The sequence below is a fragment of the Hevea brasiliensis genome, chromosome 15, assembly GCF_030052815.1.
Source record: "Hevea brasiliensis isolate MT/VB/25A 57/8 chromosome 15, ASM3005281v1, whole genome shotgun sequence".
In the NCBI taxonomy this organism is placed as follows: Eukaryota; Viridiplantae; Streptophyta; class Magnoliopsida; order Malpighiales; family Euphorbiaceae; genus Hevea; species Hevea brasiliensis.
In genome coordinates, this window is record NC_079507.1 from 60327444 (window position 1) to 60341513 (window position 14070).

Below are 14070 nucleotides of genomic sequence, written 5' to 3' on the forward strand. Positions count from 1 at the left end.
GAGAAAATGACCAAAACCAAGAAGTTTAGTGACCAAAATGTGGTATGTGGGTGAAGTTGGAATTCCCATACCTATTAAGCCTTAGAAAGTCAATAATTTGACTTGAATAGTGCAGTGAATAGTAACCCGAAACACAAAATTTCAAGAACGTCGAATTTAGCATGTTAGAGCTAGGTAAAAGTGAAGTTAAATTTATTATTGGATTTATGCTAAGTTATGATACTGAAACACTGTGAAATTGTGTGTTTCAGTGGAAAAGAATACCGGGACAGAACCCGAGGAGTCGAGTCAAGGCCAACAGGCGACTCGTTTGAGGTTTGTGCATAACGTGTAATTTTTGTATTTGCTGCATATTGTTTTGAATGATTTGAAAAAGTGAATTGAGACATTATTTATGATGCTTTAATCGAAATTGTTGAAAGTTATTTTATATATTTGAAATGACAATGTTTAGCAAATTATTAAGATAAGTTTTGAAATCACAGTGTCATGACCATATATTTGAACACCTCACTAGCACGACTAGTGGGGGTAATTAGTTTCGAATTTTGATTCCTTCTCTGGAGAAGTATTGAGGTGTGCCAGTAGAAGATGATGTGAATGGATATCCATATATTTGAGCTAGCTAGCCTTGTGATGTGATTTCTCTTTAGCCTCTGGCTATTGAGATTCTATTTGTTTCGAATGGCATGATCTAACTGTGGGTTTTATGAAATGTATTTTGATACTTTGAAATGAACTTGGTTTGCATTTAAAATCTCACAATGCATGATTTGTACTTAATTCTCATGTTCAGTCAAATTTTTGAATAAATGTGATTTAAATTTTGCATAAAGATTATTTTAGTATGTTGTGCACCACTGAGTTCTAATACTCGTGATAAATTTATTATTCGCAAATATAGAGACTAGAGGAGCAGCAGACTGAGCTGCTTAGGGTTAAGGATCTATCAGCTTGAAGTTATCGGGTATAGTTTATACCCTAGCTGTAAATAATTATTTTGATGTATGTATTGCACATAAATGTATGGACATGTAAAAATGGTTCTTGAGCAGCTTGTACAAAGTTTGTATAAAATTTATAATAAATTTTAGTTTGAATTTTCTGAATGTAAATTGTAGTATGATGTATATACAAATTGTTTATCTTTAAGGAAATATGAATGAATGATATTGATTGACAGTATTTTGAGAATTGTTGAATTTTGAAATTGAGAAAATGGTTGAGATTGATTGTGAATTTGAAGAAGTAGTTGAAAAATTATTGGAAGTGTTTTTTTTCAGGTATTTGAAGAACTGTTTTCTCAAAATACATATGGAACTCTGACAAAATTTTTATAAAATTTGCGGAAAAATAAAATGGACTAAAAATATTAAATAGTTTTAATTTTAATTAAATGTTTTAAATACCTATTAGAAAATGCTCACCACTGAACAAAAGTAAGAAAATTATTTTAAAATCCCTTGTAGGGTACTTAATGAGTTATCGGTAGGTGAAGTTCGGTAGTTCATTAGGTATTCTACGGGATCATGTTATGCCTTACAGAGGAGTAAGGTGTGACAATCAGCATACACTCTGCATGTTTATTTCATTTTAGTTATTTTTATTTTATTATTGACACCACTAAGCAGTATTACTTAGCGTGTTGCTTTTGCCACGCGTAGGTACAAAAGATACGGAGAGCGAGCCCAGTAGACCCCAGACTGGGTGAGAGTCAGATCTGCTAGTATCCTGTGTTACCTCTCATCTGCAGTGTATTTTGGTAAGACACTAGGATTCTCTTTTATATTTTTGTCAATTGTATTTTGTATTTAGATTTTCATGCTATCATGTAAATTATAAACGCTTGTTTTATTTTGTAAATGTGTAAATTAATGAAATTAAGTATTGCCTTCATAAATTTGAGTTCGAATTTAATTATGTATGATATAAATAAAATGAATGAAAATTGTTGAGAAATTGTTGAGAAATGTTGAAATGATGTTGATTATTTGGAGTTGAGAAGGATTGGGAATATATATTTAGAAGTGTTTTTCACATGTTCCAAATAACTATTTTCTCCATTTTTAGTTGGCACTCTACCTAGTTTTCTATAAAATTTCGGTACCTCAAATTAATTTATAATTTCAATAAATAATATAAATGATATCAATTTCATAAATTTCACTTAGTGACTCATAAATAAATAAATTAAGAAATGATAAATATCAATGAGATAAGTTATGGTGCTTCGGTACATTGTGTGACATATCTTACTCAGCTACATTGTAGATGGATAAGAGGTGTCACAGGAAGCCCCAGATATTATTATTTCCTAGTTTAGAGACCGAAAATTAATTTCATATAATTAATTAATTGGTCCTTCTCATGCAAGGGAACTAATAAAATGGTCAATTCAAGCAGACTAAGTCCCTTTTCACGTTTGAAAAATTTTCAAGTTTGTGGGTTCATAATAATTAATAAAATACAAGAAAATCACATCTTTTCTCTTTCTCTAAAATTTGAAGCACAAGATTTACACACTAGTTATTTCAGATAATTAAGAGAATTAACCACAGACACACTAGGATTTGGAATGTAAGGAAATTTTTATTTAAATTTAATTCGTTATGAATTTATAATATAAATATGAAAAATTTAAGTATTTAATAGATTTTTATATATATTTTTTATATATTAAATTTATCATGAATTCGATTTAAATAAAAAATATCCTTAAGATATATATATATATATATATATATATATATATATATATATATATATATATATATTAAAGTTTAATTGACACATATATTTTAACAACCCTTTTATGTGTTTAATTGAAAGTAAATAGTCTAATAATGTTGTGATTAATTAATTGAAATTTTAATTTGAGTGCTTGACTACTTTATCATTTGGGCTGAGTTGACTGTTACACTTTGACACGGTTTATGGGAATATGTTACGGTAATAGTTTATTGATCCTTTTCCACATCAATCTACTCTTAATTTAAGATTTTTTTTTATTTTTATTAAAAAAATAAAAGCAAACATAACATTTTATGGCGTTAGTGAAATTAAATATTACTCCACTTGAGTTTAGTTAAAGTACTTTAAGAATTCAATAGATAAAAAATTTTACATGCATCATTAGCTCAATGCTTGATTTCTGTAATTCTATTTTTTATATATATTTTTTTAAGAAAGACTAAATCTTTTATTAAAGATATTAAAGAGTGTTAATTAAGTTAATTTTTTTTATAAAATTAATTTATTGTATTTAATGTAATTTAATTATAATATCTAAATAAATTATTATTAATTATTTTGAGTAGTTAAAGATAATTGTGAAAATGGAGGTTAAATAAGTGGTGGGAAGTTACTGGCTGTGTGGAAAGCTACGAAGTTTTCTGCTACAAAGTTGATGAAAAGCAATTGCAAGTAATGGGTGGCGTCTGCCGGGAAAGTGTAGGACATGGGAAATATAGGTACCATAGGCTCCCAGGTTCTCTTAGGTGAGACTACATAAAGAAAGTGTTGTGTTACAAGAAATAGCCTCAACCACCCAACAACTAAAGGCAACTTTGATATTATTATTAAAATTATTATTAAAATTTTTTTTTTTAAAATATATTAATTAAAAAATAATTAAAAATTAAATTTAATTATAAAAATATTAAAATATTTTTTTCAATTTTTTTTAATAATATCTAAAATGATATTTTTATTTAAAAAAGTAATTTTAATCTTTAAAATTAGGCTATTAATTAATAAACTCAACTAAACTATAATAGCTTTATATTTTTTATTTTATTGTTATTTATTTTTTATCTCTGCATTTAATTTCTCAAACCTTATTGCTATTTTCTTTTAGCTGTGTAATTAATCTCTCAATGATCAATATAAGTCTTATTTATATTATTTGTCTAATTAATCATAAGATTTGATAAAATTGTATTCAATCTAATTAAATATCCACAACTTTATGATTTAGAAGTCGATACACTCAATATTTGATACAACTACAATTTTTAAACTATTAGTCAGCTGAGATTATTCTCTAGTGAACAAGATATAATCTCTTACTGATTTATACATTTAAAAATGATTTCTTAAATGCTAGCCTTTGGAGTCATCTCACAATGTTTTGAATCTCGATAAAGGTAATGTTTTAGGTTGAAAATTATTGAAACTGGAAAACATTATTATAAGTGCAATCTTGCATGTTACGAAAGTGCTCATTTTTAGAACTATATCTATCCTAATTGTGATCCAGCTGGTTTTATATATCCTTTTTTTAATTTTGAACCTCCACCTCCACAAGCAATTAGTCGTTCTCACCCAGTATTTTAATAATTAATTTAATTTTTTTTAAATCTATTTATTATAATTTTAAAATATAATAAATATGATAAAATTTATCTATAAAATATATGAGACTCATATGTTATTTTATATATTCAATGATTAATTCAGTATTTAAAAATTGAATTAATGAGGGGTAGAGATTAAAATAGGTAGTGAATTAAATTCAATAAAAAGAGAAGACATAATAATGAAGTAAATTGAAACATAGATATGAATTTAAGTTAGCATGACCTAATCAACCAAGTAAGACAATAATTTATTTGGAATTATGAGTGAGAATGTAATTAATTATAAAGAAGCACTAACACAACAACAAAGACTCATCTTTAATTTCCAAGAAACAAACTTTGAAAGAATGGCCGATAAAATGTCAGATCAATAATGACAACTAGTCAAGAGGAAAATAATGCTACCTAGACAAAGATTTTCACTTATCCACCTGCATTGTAATACTAGCTATGACTATTATTATTTTAATTTAATTTCTTAATTATTTTATATAAGGTTGGCACTTGCATCAACAAATCAAGTAGGCAAATTGATCCATCCTTTGAGTTCTAGAATTCCCTCTCTTGCTGAGGTGACCAATGGAGTTTGATGTCAAGGTAGGTGCAATCATGCAAATTATATACATGAATAATTATTGTGCTCATAAATAATCATATCTATTAATGATTATTAAAAGAGAATAAAAAATTCTAAATTAGGACGCATATCTATCCTATAAGGCTATAACTCTACTTTTGCTCCTTTGGCCAAACACAATTAACACAATCAATAGTTTTTGACAACTTAATTACTTTGATAATTAAAGAGTATAATAATAATAATAATAGTAACAAAGTTATTTTCCTAGGTGTTTTACAAGACCCAAGAAAATACTAGGTTATATCGAGAGGCTACTTATTATCATCATTACTTGTTACAAAAGTAATCAAAGATCCTAGTACTTTTATTTAGATTATCTTGGAGATGATCAAAATCAAAATCAAATTAAAGTGCCGTTTAATGAGTCATTTCCAAGTCCTAAAGTTCTAGTTATCCAATGAGTGTGTTCGATGACACTTAGTATGATCATTAACAAGGTGACCAAATCGCATTCTTTGTAATCTTTGTAGCTAACATTTGGATTCTCATTGGACAACAATGACAAAGAATGCAAATTCCTCTTGCAACTTTAACCGTTCACAGTTCACACGTCAATTTGAATATTTAATGGAGATTTCAATTTTCTTCCATCTGTAGCTAATGCTTATAATGAGCTTATTTCTCTTTAATTTATCCTTTCATTATAATGAGAAAAGCACTAACTTGGGCTGGTTTATAAATTCTTTGTTATCTGTGAGAAACAACAATCACATTATCATGACCTAAGAAATGATGCAAAAAAATATGAGTGATGATAAGGTCTAATGCGTCATAATGAAGAGCAAGCCAGGCAAGCCAATTAGGGTATTATTCTTATAATGTCAATATCCATATCTAGGTTATTTTCTTTATAATATATTTCTTTAAATATTTTGGGTTTGTATTATTTATCGAAATATTCAAATATACAACCATGGCTGATCATAAAATTGGAAATATAATTGTAGCATGTTTCTGCTGTGATGAGAGATTCTTTTTCCATCAACTTCAGGCACCAAAATTTCAACACCCTACTCCTTCAAAACACCGAAAAGGAAGAAGAAAAAAAAAATAAAGGAAGATCTAATGGTAATGGGGGGCGAGAAAAGATTGTTAATAAGATGCAGGTAAAGTGTAGCTTTCAATAGATATGGCATCTCTTCTTGATCATTTGCTACAGAAGCATATCTTGACGGATAATCTAGACTTTGTCCCTAACGGTAGTACTATGGAAAAATCAGCCACATTCTCAAGGTCAAACACAAATATACCACTCCATATATATAATCAACAGCAACAAGCTAATGGTTTTTGAAAATCTTATATTGTGGACAAGCATAAAGCAAACAAAAAAAAAAGTATCTACAAAATGAAAAATCTAGTTATCTAAATAATTTTTAATTTAAACTTGAAAAATCTCATAATTTTAAAGGAAATTCAATATAACATAATGATAAATTAAGCTGGTACCAGTTGCCGTAATCCAACGCTTGATGTCATTTTAGTGTCAGATTGCTTTCCAACCGTCACCAATGGGTGATACTGTATGCTTGCGACCCCCACCTCGAAGGCGTCACAATTCACTAATTGACTTCCTCTATTTTTTTTTTTCGTTCTCTTTCCTTCATAATGGAGAATCCAGAATATATGTGTTAGGCTCCATAGACCTACTCCTAACTCTATCATCAAATCTAAAAAATAAAAATCCAATCTAGGACAATATCTTTATCATTTCATTTTCCTCCTTTTTAATTGTATGTGCATAGCTATAACATTAACGTGTCGTTTTTAAATTTCATTTAATTAAAAGGTTGGTATAAAAAGAAAAAAAAAACGTACTATTAGAAGCACTTATAATTAGATCAAGGATGAAACTATTTAGAGATCAGAAAGAGTCATATAGCCCCTTCAAAAAATTATGAACTTTATATTTATATATGATAAATTCGTTTATTTATGTTCCTATTAAAATATATACTTTTAGTGAAATGTTACGTTATAAATTTTAAATTTTAAAAAATTCTTTATATAAAATTTTTTTAGAAAATAAATTTAATAATTATATTTATTTCTAATAACTAATTAATAAGTATTTATGAAATTAAAACTTATAATAATCTACATGCACACCAATAAATAAGTTCTTTAAGTTTTTTAATTTTGTTAGTAATTTGCATGGAATTGCTATGAGCAAATTTCAAATATAAATAAACTAAAAGAGCATAATTCCTTTACAAGTTACCAATGATCTTGATTGATCCCTCAAGATATACCTCTTAACTCTGCCATTGCTTGGAATTGGATGCTAATGCAAAGTTTAATATACTTTTTAAGTGTAGATAATAAAAGAACCATCAAGGTGGTGGCTTGGTGTTAAAAACATATTCACTTATCTATTTGATTTATATTTAATATTTTCTAGCCATATCTTGTTATGTATAATAACTAAATATTAAATAATATTATGGCATGGATTTATGGATTATGACAAAAGATATTGATAATCGCTAAAATTTTATAAGGAATTAAACTAACAATATTAAATTAGAAATCACAATACTTAATTAAAAAGTAGAATATTATAATCATTAAAAGTTTTAAAAAGGAGAATATTATAATCATTTTTTACTGTACTTTAAGGGTGGAAGAAAAGGTGCTCCAAAAGTTATGTAGAGGTGCCCAAATCAGTGCATTCAACTTTCTATGAGACAATGATGACAGTGTTGTGTCAAGAAAAGTTGGTGTAAGACTGCCACTGAAGTGGCTCTCTCCAGTCACCCACAATGAATTCCTTATCAGATACAAGAGTGTTACAGGAACAGTCCATGAACAATTGATTCGTGATGTTACCCAGAAATAAGGATCAAAATCTCTGAAATTAAATAGGAGTTTTTGCGATTTTATGGCTTAACCTAAACGGAATTGCAGTGGGATATACCTAACAAATTGAGGGGAATTAATTAATTTTTGTGGTGTGGGGCAACTGATTTATACAAAATCTTATATTTTACATAAATATGTTTTCCATGTACAGGTAAGTATTCATATATTTGATTTTTTAAAAATTATATTAAAACTTTTAATTAAAAATTAATATTATGAAATTTGAATCTCTAATTTATATTATTATGAAAACTGGCATTTTTTCAAGGAAAAAAAAAAAAAGAAAGAAATGTTGGAGAGAGACCTCAGAAGTCGGAAGGTGCGTATTGTGGGGCCAGCTATAATTAATCAGCAGCGTAGCTGTAAGGCTGTGGGGCTACTGAGAACACGTGCCAAAATCCTTAGTCGTAGTCTTACACTCCAACGAAACAAGCATTCGAAACGTGGAAAGTTAGGATGCGTCAGATTTGGCAGGTGACGTGGACATTCTTCATTCACTGCTTTTCCTCTGTCAAGTCTATTATATCCAGGTTGGCCTAAACATACTAATCTGACTAAGCTGCCAACCACTGCTTACGTGCCCTTCTTCTCTTCTCGTCACTCTGCTAAGCCTGTTTCAATCTGGGCCCCTCTTTTGGTACTGAATCGACGGTACACAATCAGCGACTTCTCCTTTCAACTGTTAACGCAGGGGGTGGCCCCCACTTTCCCACTCCAGGTTTCGGCCATGCCATTGTCCACCAATATACCAGGAAACAAATAATTAGTATGTTTACTTAAAAATCATAATTAATAGACACAATGAGAACATGAAAGATAAACTCATTTTTATATACTTTGACAAGTCATAGTCAAGCAATTTATTTTGAATAATTTATCAACTTTTTTAGTACAATGGTGGCATGGTACTATAATAGGGTGAGCCGGGCCCTCTTCGTAGACACGTAATGAACAGTTGAGTGCCACGCGGTGGGCGTATAGAGCAGGAGAAGGAGATGGTGAAAGCATGCGCGACAGGATAAATAATGTAAATGAGAGCAGAGGATAAAAATGAACTGACAGAGATAGAGAGAAAGTGCCCAGTGTACATATCCAGAAAATGAAGGCCAGGGCTTATTATTCTTTCCTGAAAAGAAAGGAATTCCCTGTGATTCGCACATGCCCTAGAACATAGACCACTCCTCCTTCAAAAATGACTCCCGAGAAATTGATATTTAATCACATTGTTGGGTTTTCATAGAGAATAAAGAAAAGCCGAAATGAAGCTTTCATGTCAGCCATGGTGAAATCTAGTATTATAGGTTGGCTATATATTTCAAGAACCCAAACGTGTATGTAGGTTGAATGATATATATCATGCATGCATGCATGCGCCGTTTTCATTAAATTTGTAGGACTCATTATAACTAATAAAAATTGATAATTATACATATATTACGGTTTTATTGGATATAATGCGCACATTAAAATTTAGGTCTTCACAACCACCAAAAATATATTTATTTGTACAGATGACATTATATTTTTGGTTAATTCCGAATATATATAAGAAATTTTCCAAGCAAGGAGACGCGAAAGTTGATAAGCCCCATTACGTGAATCTTCATCGCTGAGTCATTATGCTGCGCTCTGAGACCGTTCCTACATGGTATGGGGACAAGAAAGCCCCTATAATAGAATTTTAATTTCATGTGGAGTTCATGTGACAATCTTGTTGGGAAACATGACTACGAGTTTCTGCAACGCGGATTTATGTATGAAATTCTTCCAAAACAGATGACCTATGCATACCTATATACACATGAATCAGATAGACAACTCTGTTTGAATCGTGGGAGTCCAAAACTTAGATGTCTTGCGCAGGCCACTTGTGGTCTTATTTATACCTTTCTTATATAGTATTATTATTTTGATCCAACAGAGAATTAATCTTGAACCAAATTGTCCTTCATCCTCATCAGAAAATTCCAACAACACCATTTTTTGTCAATTTGAAGTTTGGACAACCATTGTCAGCCCAAGCTTCACCCTGCAGGCTCGAGGCCCCAAGTTCTGAGCCCAAGATGTATTTGTGGGCTCGTTTAACAATTGGGCTCGATCGGTATCTAAATTGAGTATCAATTTATTCTTCTTTTTGTTGTCCTACTTCATTACAGAAATTCTAAAATGAGCTATTGTAGCAGCAGAGCTTATGCAGAAATCTATATAAATTTCTGGGGAAGTATTGTTTTTATGATTTCAGACAATTAAGAAGTAAGAATCGACAATGATGAAAGATGTAACATCCAAGGCTAGCTGTTTCAATGTTTTGAGAAGAAATGGATGAAACAATGGAGCTGTGACAAATTGGAATGTTCACATTACTTTGTAAAGCTTTCTAGGTTCAACAGTTTCCACATACAGTTCCCACCATTTCCTTGCTTCCTCCTTCTCATCCAACATCGTATGTATGATAGCCTGAACAAATTAATATATAATCAAGATCATTAATCATGATAATTAGTACACAATGCGTAATTGAAACCGCTTCATTTCCCATATACTACTGGTGTTTTGTAATGATGGCTTGCTGCTTGGCCTTATAATTTTTGAAGTATGTTATGATAAACACAGTGCATGATATACTTCTCCTGTTTATTTTCTCTGGTTCCAATAAATATATGTCTCTCTGTCTGTGTTTCTTTCTTCTTCTTTGGGAGTTGAATTATGGCTTCAATTGGTTCTTTTTTAGTTTTTGATTAGTGAGTATTGGTTTTTGTGGATAGATTATTGGATTGCATTGGAGGAGATCCAAGAGTTATGTCGAAATTCATCTGTATCTTCACAGGACTTGAGGTATATGGAAGGAAACAGTGAGAGTTTCTGTGGGAATTTCAGTACCCTGAAGAGGAAATCCAATTTTCATCATTATATGAAGGTGTTGAGATTCCTTGTGTATTCTTTAACCAGTCAGTGAGTCTGGTCTGGTTTATGCCTCCTGCTACAATTCCTGAAAATTTAATTCATTTCCCATTTTTCATTTTTGTTTGGCATTAGTTTCGTCCGAGTCCAATTAGCAAAACCAACGAAACTCTTGGACACAAATTCACCAATGCTGTAACTTTAAAAGAATTAGAAATATCATGATTCTTCATTGTTTTCCCCTTCTTGTTGAAATTAAAATTAACAGACTTGATTTGTGTAAAATTCAGATCGAATGGCAATGGGTAACTCAAACGGAGTAGTTGAAGTCTCAGCAATCTTCAATGGCCATGACAATTAAAAATAATTGTCTCTTGACAGGAGTAGTAACATGAAGTTCAGAATTACGAGAATATTCAACACTCCCAATAAAAGAGGGATTAGTTTGTTGTCATGCAATAAAAAAAAAAGGAATTCTTGAATGCACTTCGTGAAACCTAACTTCTTTTATATTTTTATAAAATTAATAATTAAGAAAAATTAATAATAATGCTTAATTATAATTAGTAATTTATTATTTTTTAAAACAATTATTAAAATAAAATTAATAACATTTAAATTTAATAATTAATTATTTTTTAAAATAATCATTAAAACAAAATTAACAATATTTTATATTGTAGCTTTTTTTAATTTAAAATTTAATTAAATATTTAGTAATTTATTATTTTCTGAAAGTACTTATCAAACAAAATTAATAACATTTTATATTTTAATTTTTTATTTAATTAAAATTTAATTTAATTTTAAATTAAAAAATAATTTTTTATAATAAAAATATTATAATACGCAATATTAATTATTATAATATTATTTATTAAAATAATATTTATAATTTATTTAAAATATAAAATAAAATAATCAATAGCAGCATTCAGCTTTCTTTTAAATTTATTAATTATTTTATTAAACTGAAATGTTTGGAAGCTGTTTATAATAGCATCCAGATTTTCAAAATACTATTATAATTAGTATCCTACCCTTAAGTCTTTCAACTCAGCATAATTCACTCTTTTTTAGGAATTAAATTAAAATCCATCATTTTTTAGTATAATATTTTTTTTATTATACCTCTCTGGTAAAAAAACTCTAAGTTCTTATTAGGGGTAAATCACAGGTGAACTTGTTCATAATTCGTTTTCTCGGAAGGAAAATGTGTAGGAAATGGAAAATTATTAGGCTTGATGATGAAGTTTAATTGAATAATCATTGCATAAATAATGCTCAAGAACGAAGCTCCAATAGGTCTTATCTACTGGAGCGTGCATGGTTGAGAGAGAATTGTTTAAGAAGCGAATAATGACTGGCAGGATAGCTTCTTCAATGTGCATTTTCTGGTTTTTTTTCTCTGAGTCATGCTGAAGTTTTGTGTATACAAAAAGAACTTGAGATTAAAGGTTGCACTAGATTTAGACTTTTCATCATTTAGTATTGGAGAAGGAAGGATTTTAACGATGGTAACATGGCTTCAACCTCAACATTAATGCAAAATGAAATATTAATCTCAAAATTAGATTTTTTCTGTTAGAAATATAATCATTTATGACGCAAACTTGACCTGATAACAAGATTTGTCGGTTAATAGCAGCTGTTGTAGCAAGTGCCAAAAGTACCTAAATTTGAAGTGTGGGGGGAATCCATAATTGATTATTTCTCTAAAACTTGTATATTATTGTAGTCTTAGCACCGAAAGAGGGTAGAGGATAAAGAAAAAAAAAGAGGGGAATATGGAAAAGAGAAAAAAGCATTCTAACCGACAGCTTTTCACAGGGAAAAGCTGAGAAAGAATGACAGGTTCAGGTAGGCAGGGCATATTCCTTTTGCCCTTTTCGATCATTTCGTTTCCTGGTAGGCTATTTTAACTTGACGGAAGGGGAAGTTGCTGGGCATTGGACATTGGACTTCACAGGAAGCCTGTGAGAAAAGGCGTCTCCTACACTGGAATGGATTAGGGTGTTTTTCACTTTTTGACAATATGCTCTTATTCACACTTCACACCCATTTCTAAATTATTTAATGTGAAAATTTGGCTTTGAGGTTCATCGCCCAAAATTGGCTCAATTAAAAATTCTTAATATATATTACTTTGTGAAACAAGTGACATAAAACAGAGAGAGTTGATCCACTCCAATTCTGAATGGAGAGGAAGAAAATGACAAAACGACAATTCCACAAATATCCGGCGGAACGTTTGGATCTACCAACTTCTTTACGGCCATTCCCAAATTCATTAGCTCTACCAACCTTTTTAAAAATTACGGTATAGCAATTAATACATTGTCCAAAGAGATGCACCATCAAGAAAATGATTCTACACCAGCTAAAGAATGATACGTACCGTGGTAGACCCAAGACTGATATTTTCTTTCCCCCATCGCGAAAATAATTATTTCAACATGTTAAATAATTATTTCGAGAAATGGGATTGATATGAGCAATTTTGCAATTCACATAAATAAAATCACAATCTCACGCAAAAGCACTCTCACCCTCTCCTTCAAAGTCGCACCATTCTCATTTTAGTAATGCCACTCCTATTCCCATTTTCACTATCTTAAAATTTTTTCCAAATCCTTGTTAATTATTAAATTTACAAATAAAAAAAAATCCTCAGAATAGTAAAGTATATAATAACATAACTATTTTATTTTATAATTGAATCTGATTGAGATTCGAAATCGAAATAACTCTTAATTTAATTAAAAAAATAAATAATAAAAACTAAAATATTTATCTATAAGTAAGTTAATACTTTATTTATCAAGAAATTTTAAAGTAGCATTTAGTATTTTGACTATGCTCAAAATGCTACATTTCTTATTCATATTGTTAGATAATATAGTGTCTATATTAATATTTAGAAGTTATTAGAAGTTAGAGAAGTGATTCATAAAAAGTTATTCTCATAAATTTTAAAGGTTGCGAGAGTATTTTAATTAGAGTTAACAAGATTATATCACTATTTTTATATTTAATAACTAATCTAACAATTATTTTTATTGAAAATTTTTGCTATAAACAGTTAATTATTAACGGCTAATATCTAACGATTAATAGCTAATATTGCAAAACATAGCATAATTTTTGAGATTAATATGTTTCATTAGTGATGAACTTAATAAAATTTACATTAAAAAATTAGTCTCTTTTTTCACATCATAAAAACAAAACAATAAATTAAAAATAGATGAGTCTTATAAGCAAATTCAATTTTATCTAAAGGAGAGTTTATCTTACACAAAAAAATTA